A 15,059-nucleotide genomic window follows, 5' to 3' on the forward strand; every position below is an offset into this window, starting at 1 on the left:
GAAAAGGAAGGAAACAGCAACAGCAGCCTCCAGGCATTTGCAGCCGCCAGCAGGAGCAAGCAGCAAACATTGCCTGCAAATATTTTACTTTATTGACAGTATCAAAATACAGGAGACAATACATTGAGGACACCAATCACTTGGCACCCAGAACAGACTCACCGCCCCTCATCTGACCTACAGCAGCAGATAGGCTCACCAGCCCAGCCCACCGGAGAAGGCCGCTTAAACACTGAGCATGGTGGAGGAGCGAGAAAAAAACATTCCACCCCATCCCCAAGAATAGCAAAGATCAGCCCAGAACAGGTCCGGCACATTATTTTAAACAAAACCAAATAGGCAGCAACCACGGAGGGAAAAGCACAAAACAGGCAGGAAGACAACAAAGACGAAAATCAAAAGCAGCCGTACACCAAGGACGAAAACAAAAACAAAAAACAAGTGACAAACGCCACCAACTGCCGAGGCATCACATGCCACAATCGCCCTAGAAGCTCTACTGCCCCTGGGCTGCATGCCCAAACATGAAAATGGCTACTCACCCACTTTGATCTCTGAGGCCGCCATTGCTGTAGCTCCCATTTTAAATAGGAGTGATAAACAGCGACCGCGTAACCTCTCACTGGGGAGCTGGTTAGTTCCCGGGAGGCCATTGGATTGGACTTCCATCTCGCTAATGAGATGGAGATTGCCCTTAATTGGTCTCAATTTTTGTCTTGCCACGTTTGGGTGGGATCCAGACCCCACCAATGGGAGGGGGCCGGTAAGATTGTGAACCGATTGACATCCGCGATTTCGGGCTCTCCCGCGATTTCATCGGGGTGCACGGTCCCTGCCGGGCGCCCTCTATCTTGCCATCCAGTGGCGATGAAAGACTCTAATCAGATGGCTCTCTTGGCACAGATCCTTTCCAGTGCCATAAGGGATCTGGGATGTGGGGAGCACGAATCAGAGTTAGCGAATGTTTTCCAGATGCTTCATGGACATGCGGTGCTTGTGCCTCGGGTGAAACTGTTTTTCACCCCTATGCAAAGTGTGGGAGTTTGCAGCCCTTAATTTATTGCTTAATGTCACCCTCATTTTATTCATTACCGCCCTTTGGCTGAATTTCAGCTTCTGTATGTGGCACCGTAACAATGCCAGTGGTGCTTTTCTTGAATTGTGAATCTTTTTTCAGAATTGTAAAAATTACAAACTGAGAGTCTAACAAGAGCTGGCCAATAGCCGGCGATAATCAAACATCTCAACATCGGCCATTGCGAAGAAAGGCCATTGTGAATGAATAAGTAGTAAAGAACAGAACCAGCAACAACTGAGGGAGGGGGGGTGCGGGAAAGTGAGACTTTAACTGAAAAGGAAAAACATAAGACTTAAATAAAGATATATCTGTGGGGTGGGGGGGGGGTGCAAATCGTGTTCATATGTTTTGAACCTGCCCAAAACTTGAGGGGTTTTGGCGGGAGGTCTTTAGGGTAATCTCAGGGGTGGTGCATGTGAGACTCAAATCAGGTCCCCTAGAAGCCATATTGGGGGCGTCGGATCGGCCAGGGGTTGGAAGCGGGTGCGGAGGCAGATGTCTTAGCCTTCGCCTCGCCGATCGCCCGAAGGCAGATTCTGATGGGGTGGAGGTCGGCTTCTCCGCCCTGTGCCTCGGCCTGCGGGGGGGGGGGGGGTTCCTAACACTCGACAAAGTAAAGTTCCAGTTGAGGGAGAGGATGAAAGGGTTCTACAACTCATGGGCCTTGTTCATCATGCATTTTCACAAATTGGATGACATCAAACATTAGCGGGGGAGGGGGTTGGGGGCAGGGTTTGGAATGTGTAAGTTATTGATGATTCTTTTTCATTGGTGTTTTCTATTCAAAATGTTGGGAGCTGTTTGAGGGTGGGTGGGATGAGGGGATCGTTGGCTTGGGTACTGCCGTTGTGTTTGCTGTTATTGTTAATTATTTGTTGTTGTAAATATGATGAAAATGTGAAACGGGAGGAGAATAAAATTTAAGATAGTTTGTTTTTAAAATCGAGATTCCACGAATTTGGAGGTGGGCCTTTTCATTTGGGTTGGCAATGAGTTGTGAGGTGGGAGGCCGCAGTGATGGTAAAAGATACATTCTCAGGTTGGCAGGATGTGACAGCAATGCTCACCAGGGTTCTCTTCTGAAGCTTCAACCTTTCACCATATTTTTTAGTGGTTTGGATGAAGTACAGGGCTTGCTGGTGAGGTTAACTGAGGAGGGTGGTATGACCGGGTCAGAAGGGTTGAACTGCTTCACCTCTGTCCAAATATCTCAATTCACAACAAAGGTTTAAGTCTCTTTTTCCAGAAGATATGGAATCCATTGTATTTAACTATTTAAGCTGAGAGCAATTAGGAGACCAAATCAAACAAGGTTTTGTTGAGCTAAAGAAAAAAGCAAATTTATTAACCACTAAGCTCCAAGAAAAACAATACAACACAGTACAATTTGGCTCTCGTGTGCCCTTTCATGTCCACATACACCACATACACATACATGGACACACACACGCATGCACACACATGCAAACACATTCATGTTCACATGGATACACACACATAAACACATGCATACACACATCCATGCACACACCCACGCACACATGTATGCACACACACATATGTGCACACACACACATTTTAAAAATAAATTTAGAGTAACCAATTCCAATTAAAGGGCAATTCAGCATGGTCAACCCACCAATCCTGCACATCTTTGGGTTATGGGGGTGAGACCCACACAAACACGGGGAGAATGTGCAAACTCCACACGGACAGTGGCCCAGAGCCAGGATCGAACCTGGGACCTCGGCGCCATGGGGCAGCAATGCTAACCCTGCGTCACTGCGCCACCGTGCTGCCCCGGTGCACACACTTATACATATACACACACACATGTGGAAGGGTGGTGGGTAAATTCCACCCGAAGCGCCCTTTGATTCTTGAGTTTTAAATGTGGCACTGATTTAGGTTAGCTGATTTTGTGGAAGCATTCAGATGTGGAAGGTGTTGCAATTATTACGAGATCTCAGTTCACTAGGTTTCTGAGAGTCAACTTCTCAAACCTGGTGACATACACTTGTTTCCAATTGTCAGAGTGGGAGAGAGCATGGCTTTGCAGCCTATTTCCACTGCTAAAAACCTTCTTGACACACTCTGTGCCACTTGCAATCTCCCTGCAGTAGCTGTGGTCTGGCCTGTTCGACTTCACCCATTGTGAATTTCCAAGGGCGTTTGGGTGTGTCTGGCTGTGGTATTTGTTGTTTCAAATCTAGTGCTTTGCATTTTAATGTCTCTTACTGAGTTTTGACGTGTCTGAAGGTTTGTTTCTTTATTCACTTTCACCTTGGAATTTGGCCTTGTGTTTTAAAGCAGATTTCCCTGTCTCAGTTTGAATTTTAAAGTTTGAATTGTAATTTCATATCCAAACTTTCCAGAGACTGGCTAACTCGCACTACCTGATATCAGGTGTCTTGTGACAGCCATCTTAGGTGGGTGTCTTTTCTTATCCTTATAAAGCCATTTTTAAACTGTTCAGATTTATCGCTCATGCCCAAGTCATATCATGATGTCAAGGGACCGGGCGGCACAGTGGCGCAGTGGTTAGCTCTGCTGCCTCACGGCACCGAGGACCCAGGTTCAATCCAGGCCTCAGGCCACTGTTTGTGTGGAGTTTGCACATTCTCGCCGTGTCTGCGAGGGTCCCACCCCCACAACCCAAAAGATAAGATATGCAGGGTAGGTGAATTGTCCACTCTAAATTGCCCCTTGACTGGAAAAAAAAATTGGGTACTCTAAAAAAAGTTTTTTATAATGATGATGTGGAGATGCCGGCGTTGGACTGGGGTGAGCACAGTACGAAGTCTTACAACACCAGGTTAAAGTCCAACAGGTTTGTTTCGATGTCAGTAGCTTTCGGAGTGCTGCTCCTTCCTCAGGTGAATGAAGAAATCTGTTCCAGAAACACATATATAGACAAATTCAAAGATGCCAAACAATGCTTGGAATGCGAGCATTAGCAGGTGATTAAATCATTACCGATCCAGAGATGGGGTAACCCCAGATTAAAGAGGTGTGAATTGTACCAAGCCAGGACAGTTGGTAGGATTTCGCAGGCCAGATGGTGGGGGATGAATGTAATGCGACATGAATCCCAGGTCCCGGTTGAGGCCGCACTCATGTGTGCGGAACTTGGCTATAAGTTTCTGCTCGGCGATTCTGCGTTGTCGCGGGTCCTGAAGGCCGCCTTGGAGAACGCTTACCCGGAGATCAGAGGCTGAATGCCCTTGACTGCTGAAGTGTTCCCCGACTGGAAGGGAACATTCCTGCCTGGTGATTGTTGCGCGAAGTCCGTTCATTCGTTGTCGCAGCGTCTGCATGGTCTCGCCAATGTACCACGCTTCGGGACATCCATTCCTGCAGCGTATGAGGTAGACAACGTTGGCCGAGTCGCACGAGTATGTACCGCGTACCTGGTGGGTGCTGTTCTCACGTGTAATAGTGGTATCCATGTCGATGATCTGGCACGTCTTGCAGAGTTTTATAATGATGTCAAGGGACAGGAAGTAGTTACAATAACCCTTACGAGGCTAATGGGGACACATTGATCTCCCTGTAGTACTCGTAGAAAATGAGCTTCGCCCCCTAGTGGGCAGAGGCCTGGCCAACTGGGGTTCATGAATTTACCCTTTAAAAGTTGGCCCAGACTGGAACTGGTACTTTTGGTAGACCCGATTGGGTCCTGTGAACTGCAAGCCACATTGCAGCCTTTACTTTATGTTTACAAATTCAATGTTGCCTATGACTCTGAGGTCCTAGGTTCAATCCTGGCTCTGGGTCACTGTCCGTGTGGAGTTTGCACATTCTCCCTGTGTTTGCGTGGGTTTCACCCCCACAACCCAAAGATGTGCAGGGTAGGTGGATTGGCCATGCTAAATTGCCCCTTAATTCGAAAAAAATAATTGGGTACTCATTGCTACAGAAAGTTTGTTGTCGGACAACAAACTTTCCGTAGGCTCCATATGGGAATTCTGCCCCTGGGTTTTAGTGATATCAAGGCCCAGCTGGGAACATATACTGTGGAATCATTGGCCACCATCAGTAACATGGTGACCCCGGTCATCCATGGATAACAGCCGGTCAGGCTACCACCAGTAGTGGTGTAAGACCCAGTCTTCTAGGCCACGATTGGTTACAAAAACTCCACCTGGACTGGGAACAAATCATCTGGATGGGCACTGGCGGACTGTGCAACGTCCTCGGAAAGTATTTGGAAGTTTTCCTGGTGGGCTGGGAGAAATAAACAGGGCCTCCCGCTTTGGCCGTACCCCATGCCTTGTGTGGAAGACCTGTATGTAAAGTTAGCCAGGTATCACTCGTTCATGTAGCTCGAAAGGAACCCTGCATACCTCCAGTTGGAGTTAGGCGAGGCATAATGGCAATATGTCACCATCAACATCCACGGTGTATAATCCACAGTGGGCTACACAAGAACACCTGGCTCCCCTTCGGAGCGTCATCAGCATGAGCGATTTTTCAACAAGTGAAAACATCCTCTAAGAGCTTCCCAGGAGGCTGTCTACCTGGATGATGTGCTTATTATAGGAGCCACCAAGAAGGAGCACCTTGGCAACTTGGAAGAGGTCCTCCAATGGTTTCCTGACACAGGTGTCCGCCTGAAAAGGGCCAGCATATCTTCCAGGTGAAAGAGATCATGTGTCTTGGATACCGTGTTGCACCCAGTGGAAAAAGTCCGGGCTATCAGGGGAGCACCTACAACTGCGGTCGTTATTGGGGCTCGTACGCCATTATGGGAAGTTAATCCTGAACCTGGCTACCTTGTTGGTGTCCCTGCACATCCTATTGAAGGAAAACCAAAACTGGGAATGGGAAGGAAGCATCCGCCAAAGTGAAATGGCAGATGGTGTCAGCTAAGCCACTGATGCACTACGATCCATCGTGTCCACTCTCCTCACATGTGACACCTCCCCGTATAGCATTGGGGCATTGTTGACCCACTGGTCGGACAATGGGATGGAAAGGCTGATCACATATGCCTCCATCGCTGAGGACTCTGGTTCGAATCCCGGCCCTGGGTCACTGTTCATGTGGAGTTTGCACATTCTTCCCGTGTCTGCATGGGTTTCACCCCCACAACCCAAAGATGCGCAGGTTAGGTGGATTGGCCATGATAAATTGCCCTTAGTGACCAAAAAGTTATTGGGTTATGGGGATAGGTTGGAAGTGAGGGCTTAAGTGGCTCGGTGCAGACTCGATGGGCTGAATGGCCTCCATCTGCACTGTATGTTCTATGTTCTATATGCGTCCAGAGCCCTGGCCGATGCAGAGCGCCACTATGAGAAGGTAGGACTGGCCATGATATACACAGTAAAGAAATTCCACCAGCACGTCTTTGGGGCGTCATTTCACAGTGATCACGGAGTATAAGCCCTTACTTGGCCTCTTTAAACAAGACAGGATGATCTCACCAATACCAGAATCCAATGATGGGCACTGCTGGTAGCGGCTTATGAGCACATCTTTGGACATCGTCCAGGAGCACAGATCGCGCACGCAGATGTCCTCAGCAGTCTCCCACTGCCAGTAAGGGCCCCGCTCCCCTTGGTTGATATTGAACTTCATGGACACCCTATCCATGACGGTCGCACAAATCCACATGAAAACTCAAAGGGATCCTATGCTTGTGAAATTACGCCATGTCATCTAGCATAGCGGGCTACAAGAAAGGCCCCAGAGGAGCTATGGGCCTATCTTGAAAAGCAGCACGAGCTCAGTGTGGAGAATGGCGTCCTCCTGGGAGAAGCCCGGGTGGTCATACCGTGGCCGGTTCTGCGCACAATCTTTCAAGATTTGCAGAGCAGGCATTCAGGGCCATGATGAAAATGCTCATGAGGAGGAGCTACATGTGGTGGCCAGGGCTCAACAGTGACATCGAGCGAATGGTGCAGCTATGTACGGCTTGCCTGAATACCAGTAGCCCCTCTTGTCAGCCCCAATCTACCCATGGGAATGGCCAAGACGCCCCGGGTGTGCTTACCCGCCAGCTTCATCGGGCCCTTTATGGGGGGGTCAATGTTCCTGCTGAGCTAGGGTGCTCTTTCAGAGGGTCAGTGCAGTCTCAATGGGCTGAATGGCCTTTTTCTGCACTGTAGGGATTCTATGATTCTGTGTGTGTGTGGAGCAGTGGTTCTTTTTAAGGGCCAGGGATTGGTGTAGATTGACAAAAATCCAAAGACAAAAATACAAAGGAAATGTAAATGGCAGTGATCAAGGCTAAGAAAGATGCTGATAATGGCACATTAAAAGATCAGAATGTGTTAATGGCTGAACAAAGGTAAGCATTGTGTCAAAGGACAACTAGGAACAGGAAACAGATGACCCTGGAGGGGAGTGGGGGTGGGGGGACAATAGTGAGGAGAAAATAGATAGATGGAAGAAATGAAAATGACTTCCTCTGGGATTCCCTGGTTCTGTTCTCCATCATCTCCAAACTTGAGCCTCTTCCCACGGCACCTTCCCATGCAATCTCAGAAGGTGTAACACCTGCCCCTTTACCTCCTCTCTGCTCACCAACCCAGCGCTGAAACACCCTTTTCAAGTGAGGCAGCGCTTCACGTGCACCTCCTTCAATCTGGTCTATTTCAGTCGCTGCTCCCAATGCGGTGTACTCTACATTCATAGATTATCATAGAATTTACAGTGCAGAAGGGGGCCATTTGGCCCATCGAGTCTGCACTGGCTCTTGGAAACAGCACCCTACCAAAGGTTAACACCTCCACCCTATCCCCATAACCCAGTAACCCCACCCAACACTAAGGGCAATTTTGGACACTAAGGGCAATTTATCATGGCCAATCCACCTAACCTGCACATCTTTGGACTGTGGGAGGAAACCAGAGCACCCGGAGGAAACCCACGCACACACGGGGAGGATGTGTAGACTCCGCACAGACAGTGACCCAAGCCGGAATTGAACTTGGGACCCTGGAGCTGTGAAGCAATTGTGCTATCCACAATGCTACCGTGCTGCCCTCGAACATTGGAGAGACGAAACGCAGATTGTGTGGCCGCTTTGCGAACACCTTCAGTCCGTCTGCAAGCTGCACCCAGACCTTCCTGTCGCTGCCATTTCGACTCACCGTCCTTCTCTCATGCCCACGTGTCCGTCCTTGTCCTGCTGCCATGTTCCAGTGAAGCCCAGCGCAAACTGGAGGAACAGCACCTCATCTTCCGATTAGACTTGTTACAGCCTTCCGGATTTAACATTGAGTTCAACAGCTTGAGACTGTGAACTCTCTCCTCCATCTTCACCCCATTTTTAGTTCCATCAATTCATTTAAATTTCTGCCATCCTTCCGTTTACCCCTCACCATTGTCCCCCATCTCCTCCCCCCCCCCCCCCCCCCCCCAACAAACCCTGGGCCACCATTTCCCGATTCTTTTTAAAAATAAATTTAGTGTACCCAATTATTTTTTCCCAATTAAGGGGCAATTTAGCGTGACCAATCCACCTAGCCTACACATCTTTGGGTTGTGGGGGGGAAACCCACACAAACACGGGGAGAATGTGCAAACTCCACACGGACAGTGACCCAGAGCCGGGATCGAACCTGGGACCTCGGCGCCGTGAGGCAGCAGCACTAGCCACTGCCTCATGCAGCCCACTTCCATTTCCCTATTCAATGATCGAATGACGCCACACATCACAACCAGGGTAGCATCAGCAGAATGGTTAATGAGCCAACATCTCCAGACCTGCCTGAGTTTAACATTCTGAGTCTCGGTGGGAAGGTGCAAATGAAGCAGGATCTCTAGAAGATGCGTGACAGAGAGAGCAAACGGGGCCAGTTTCTTACACGGTCAGGACTCGAGAGCAGACCATGCGGAACCACAGTGGTTAGCACTGCTGTCATGTGAGAGTACCTTTAAGAAATGGGTGTTTATCAGTGATGTCAGAGTGTGAGTGGAGCTGGGTTGTCTGTCAGCTTTTTACTTTCGTTTTAGGCTGTTTGCTGCAGGGTGTGTTTTAGTTTTATTTTCAGTGTTGGAGCTGAAGCCAGACAGAGCAGGTGTACTGTTGATCTCTCTGCCATGAAAAGACCATCTCTTGATCATTTGGTGAATTCAGAATTATAAATGTTTTCAGTAGTGAATGTAAACCTAATGTACTTCTGTTAAAAGGTGTTTCTTTTGTCTTCTGGATGTTGTTTGGGAAATTATTAAGGATTACTTAGTGTTGTATTCTTTGGGGGTTGTATTTGAGTTAATGGTTGCTAAGATGTTCACTGTATGTTTTAAAAAGGTTAACTTGAGTTTGTAGAATAAACATTGTTTTGCTTGAAAAAATACTTTGCGATTTCTGCTGTACCACACCTGTAGAGTGGGCTGTGTGCTCCCCATACCACAATCTAGTAAAAGTTGTGGGTCAGGTGAACTCCATGATACACTTTGGGGTTCTCTGAACCCTGGCCCATAACACTGCTGCCTCACAGCGCCAGGGACCCGGGTTTAATTCCGCCCTCGGATGATTGCCTGTGTGGAGTTTGTACATTTTCCTCCAGATGCTCCGGTTTCCTCCCTCAGTCCAAAGGTGTGCTAAAATTGCCCCTTAGAATCCCAAGAGGCGCATAGATTAACACAGAATTTACAATGCAGAAGGAGGCCATTCGGCCCATCGAGACTGCACCGGCTCTTGGAAAGAGCACCCCACCCAAGATCAACACCCCCACCCGATCCCCATAACCCAGTAACCCCACCCAACACTAAGGGCAATTTTGGACACTAAGGGCAATTTAGCATGGCCAATCCACCTAACCTGCACATCTTTGGACTGTGGGAGGAAACCGGAGCACCCGGAGGAAACCCAAGCACACACAGGGAGGATGTGCAGACTCCGCACAGACAGTGACCCAAGCCGGAATCGAACCTGGGACCCTGCAGCTGTGACGCAATTGTGCTAACCACCATGCTATCGTGCTGCTAGGTTAGGTTACAGGGATATGGTGTGGTGGACATGGTTCAGGTGCTCTTTTGAAGGTTTGGTGCAGTCACGATGGGCCAAATGGCCTCGTTCATCACTGTAGGATTCTATGATCGCCTCCAGGGCAGGATTCCTGTCCTGGAGGGAGCCACACTGGATGAATCTGTGTCTCGACCATCTTGTTTGCCGTCCTTTAGTCAGGAAGCACTTCCCACCACGGACTTGTGCCTGGACCAACAGGACCTGGATGACAGGGCCTCAGATTTGGACACGGAATCCTCAGTGCTCTCGGAGAATGTCGCAATCAGAGACGGGGCCCCAACATTGCCCCTTTGTCGTTCTGTACAAGAAAGACGACAGCAATGTGACACATGTCTCCCGACTTGGCCCCACAACTGGAGGAAGCACAGACATGGGTGAATCAGCGAAGGAGACCCCCCTCAACAACCATTGCAGGGGACCCATCGGACTTGTGGGGGTGGGGGGGCGGGAGGATATAATAACCCGAACCATGTTCACCCCACCCTATACCCGTAACCTAACCTGCGCCTCTTGGGACTCTAAGGGGCAATTTTAGCATGGCCAATCCGCCTGGCACATCGGAAAATACGAGCTCTGCCACTAGTGAGCAAAGACCCACCCAGCTGGAGCTCGTAAATCCACCCTTTAAAAGCCGGCCTGGACTGGGAGCGGCATCTTTGGTCGTCCCGGCTGAGACCTGAGACCTGTTGTCATGTTGCAGCCCTTACGTTATGTTTACAAATTAAATGTTGTTTAATTTACATTCTCGGGCCTCCTGAGCTTTTATAGTAGTACAGGCGGGAGCAAGAAGTTTGAAGAGGTCTTAGACAAATTAAGTGAGTGGGTATTCTCATGCCCATGGAGTACAATGTGGGCAAGTGTGAGGTCTTCAGGGCTAAGAAAGCTAAATTGGAGTATTTTCTAAGTGGTGCAAAAATAAGTACCATAGGGGAGTGTGATAACCCTCACGAGGCCCATGGGGATACACTGGTAGATCTCCCCATGGGACTCCTAGAATATGAGCTCTCACACTAGTGGGCGGACTCGTTACTTAACCCTTTGAATGAACCGGGATTCTCGCTCTTCCCCGATTGGGACGCTATTGTTGTATGTAGTGGTAGCAGCCTTAACATTTCTGTTAAGAATAAAACAAGGTGAACCTTCTTTCTCTGGTCTCCTGGAGCATAATAAGGAGTGAGTCCAAGTATATAAATCACTCGAAGCCAGCAAAGCAATCAGAAAATGGCAATAGAATGTTGGTCTTCACCTCAAAGGGAGCTGCACAAAGTGGCGGAAGTTAAACTGCAATTGTACAGAGACATGCTGTGTACTTTTTTGGGGCACTGCACTTGAGGAAGGAAATATTGGCTTTGGAGCAAGTGCAGTGATAACTCACTAGACTGTCAGAGGGCCCTGAGCAGGCGGCAGCAACCTTTACAACGATCGAGAAACATTTTTCAAATGTAGCAGAAATACCTTTGAGCCACAATGTTGTTACTAGTAATGAAAGACAAGACAGAAACACAATACAATGACATTTTAAAGGGTTTTACAAAATAGGTTATTCACGGAATGTTACTTTCTCATAAGTAGAATAATAAAGGTTTAAACAAAAAATTAAACAAGACATTTACTTTCCATCAAAACAATGTTGATTGTCCATGTGGAGTTTGCGCATTCTCCCTGTGTCTGCGTGGGTCTCACCCCCACAACCCAAAGATGCGCAGGTTAGGTGGATTGGCCACGCTAAATTGTCCCTTAAGTACAAAAAAAAGAAAGATTTTGATTGATCAGGTTGGGATCCTCATGAGTCTTTAGTGAGCTGCACACAGCTGTGGAGTCACAGGTCGCAGATACCTGGGGCGAAATTCTCCCCCAACGGCGCGATGTCCGCCGACTGGCGCCAAAAACGGCGCCAATCAGACGGGAATCGCGCCGGCCCAAAGGTGCGTAATGCTCCGCATCTTTGGGGGCCTAGCCCCAACATTGAGGGGCTAGGCCGGCGCCGGAGGGATTTCTGCCCCGCCAGCTGGCGGAAATGGCGTTTGTCGCCCGCCAGCTGGCGCGGAAATGCGGCGCATGCGCGGGAGCGTCAGCAGCCGCCGACAGTTTCCCGCGCATGCGCAATGGGGAGAGTCTCTTCCGCCTCCGCCATGTTGGAGGCCGTGGCAGAGGCGGAAGGGAAAGAGTGCCCCCACGGCACAGGCCCGCCCGCGGATCGGTGGGCCCCGATCGCGGGCCAGGCCACCATGGGGGCACCCCCCGGGGTCAGATCGCCCCGCGCCCCCCCCCCAGGACCCCGGAGCCCGCCCACGCGCCTGGTCCCGCCGGTAAATACCAGCTTTGATTTACACCGGCGGAACAGGCAATTTCTGGGCGGGACTTCGGCCCATCCGGGCCAGAGAATTGAGCGAGGGGTCCCGCCAACCGGCGCGGCCCGATTCCCGCCCCCGCCCAATCTCCGGTACCGGAGACTTTGGCGGGGGCGGGGGCGGGATTCACGGCGGCCAACGGCCATTCTCCGACCCGGCGGGGGGTCGGAGAATGACACCCCTGATTTAGAGAATTAAATTGTCCCAGCAGTTTCCCTTGAGTATAGGGCAGCATGGTGATGCAGTGGTTAGCACTGCTGCCTACAGCGCTGAGGACCTGGGTTCGATCCCAGCCCTGGGTCATTGCCTGTTTGCAGTTTGCACATTCTCCCCATGTCTGCGTCAGTTTCATCTCCACAACCCAAAGACGTGCAGGTTAGGTGGGTTGGCCACGCTAAATTGCCCCTTCATTGGAAAAAAAATTTTGTTTTAAAAAAAAGAGTGTTCCCTGAGTATAGATAATTGAGAGATGCTCCAATCAAGACGTTGGAAATGTTAAAAGGATTCCAACAGGTTAGGTTCAGTGAAACGATTTCCCCTGCTCACGAAAGGGGGGATATCATCATAAACTTAGAGCTGGGCTGTTCAGGATGAAATCAGGAAGCACATCACACAAAGGAAAGCAAACGGCTGAAGTATTCTTCCTCAAAAGGCTGTGGGTGCTGAGACATTTGGAGCATTCAAGACTGAGGTCACTACATTTCTGTTAGACGAGCGCATCAAGGGATATAAAGCAAAGGCAGATAATTGCAGTAGAGACAAAGATCGACCAAAATCGAATTGAGTAGCAGAGCACAGGCAGGACTGAATGTTTTACTCCTGTACCTCAACTCACACCAGCCCTCCCGCTCACCCATCCCCTGTGCTCATTGGCATCCATTGGCTCTCAATCTGACAATGCCTCAATTTTACAACTCTCATCCTTGTTATTAATTCCCTCCAGGACCTCATCCCTCCTATGTCTATTACCTCCTCCAACTCGACAAAACCTCCTTGATCTCTATGTTCCTCCAATTCTGATCGGTAGCACAGTGGTGAGCACTGTTGCTTCACAGCGCCAGGGTCCCAGTTTCGATTTCTGGCTTGGGTCACTGTCTGTGCGGAGTCTGCACGTTCTCCCCGTGTCTGCGTGGGTTTCCTCCGGGTGCTCCGGTTACCTCCCACAAATCCCAAACGACGTGCTTGTTAGGTGAATTGGACATTCTGAATTATTATATGTTTGCAGATGATACAAAGATCTGTAGAGGGGCAGGTAGTATTGAGGAAGCAGGCGGGCTGCAGAAGGACTTGGACAGGCTAGGAGAGTGGGCAAATAAGTGGCAAATTAAATACAATGTGGAAAAGTGTGAGGTTATGCACTTTGGAAGGAGAAATGGAGGCATAGACTATTTTCTAAATGAAGACGCTTAGGAAATCAGAAGCACAAAGGGACTTGGGAGTCCTTGTTCATGATTCTCTTAAGGTTAACGTGCAGGTTCAGTCGGCAGTTAGGAAGGCAAATGCATTGTTAGCAATCATGTCGAGAGGGCTAGAATACAAGACCAGGGATGTACTTCTGAGGCTGTATAAGGCTCTGGTCAGACCCCATTTGGAGTATTGTGAGTAGTTTTGGGCCCCATATCTAAGGAAGGATGTGCTGGCCTTGGAAAGGGTCCAGAGGAGGTTCACAAGAATGATCCCTGGAATGAAGAGCTTGTTGAATGAGGAACGGTTGAGGACTCTGGGTCTGTATTCTTTGGAGTTTAGAAGGATGAGGGGGGATCTTATTGAAACATACAGGATACTGGTGGCCTCGATAGAGTGGACGTGGAGAGGATGTTTCCACTTGTAGGAAAAACTAGAACCTGGGGGCACTGCCTCAGACTAAAGGGACAATCCTTTAAAACAGAGTTATGAGGAGGAATTTCTTCAGCCAGAGGGTGGTGAATCTGTGGAACACTTTGCCGCAGATGGCTGTGGAGGCCAAATTACTGATGTCTTTAAAACAGAGATAGATAGTGATGTGTTAGGCTGACTGGTTCGATGTGGACTGCACTTAATGCAGGGAAGCTAGAAGCAGACATCTAACACTGGAGAAAATCCAACATATTTTATTCAACGATAGAACTGATATACATGTTCAGCTGTGGGTTGACACTATACTGAACTGATCGGAGACCTTGTATTAGCCTGGCCAGACTTACTCCGACTGTCTCAGTGGCTGGGTCCAGAGAGAGCGGGAAACCTAGTGCTCTCTGGCTTTATAGTGGCAGTGTCCTGTCTGGTGATTGGCTGCACTGTGTTGTGTGCTTATTGGCCGTCCTGTATGTCAATCACTGCCTGTCTGCACTTCAGTATATACATGAGCAGATATTATGACAGATAGGTTTTTGAGCAATAATGGGATAAGAGTTTACGGGGAGAAGGCAGGAGAATGGAGATGAGAAAAATATCAGCTATGATTCAATGGCGGAGCAGACTCGATGGGTCCAGTGGCCTAATTCTGCTCCTATTTCTTCTGGTTATGGTCTTCTGAATTCTCCCTAGGTGTACCCGAACAGGCGCCGGAGTGTAGCGATTAGGGGCTTTCCACAGTAACTTCATTGCAATGTTAATGTAAGCCTACTTGTGACAATAATTTAAAAAAAGATTTCCACAGCTGTGCCATCGG

This window comes from Scyliorhinus torazame, chromosome 16 (genome assembly GCF_047496885.1).
Source record: "Scyliorhinus torazame isolate Kashiwa2021f chromosome 16, sScyTor2.1, whole genome shotgun sequence".
NCBI classification, from domain to species: domain Eukaryota; kingdom Metazoa; phylum Chordata; class Chondrichthyes; order Carcharhiniformes; family Scyliorhinidae; genus Scyliorhinus; species Scyliorhinus torazame.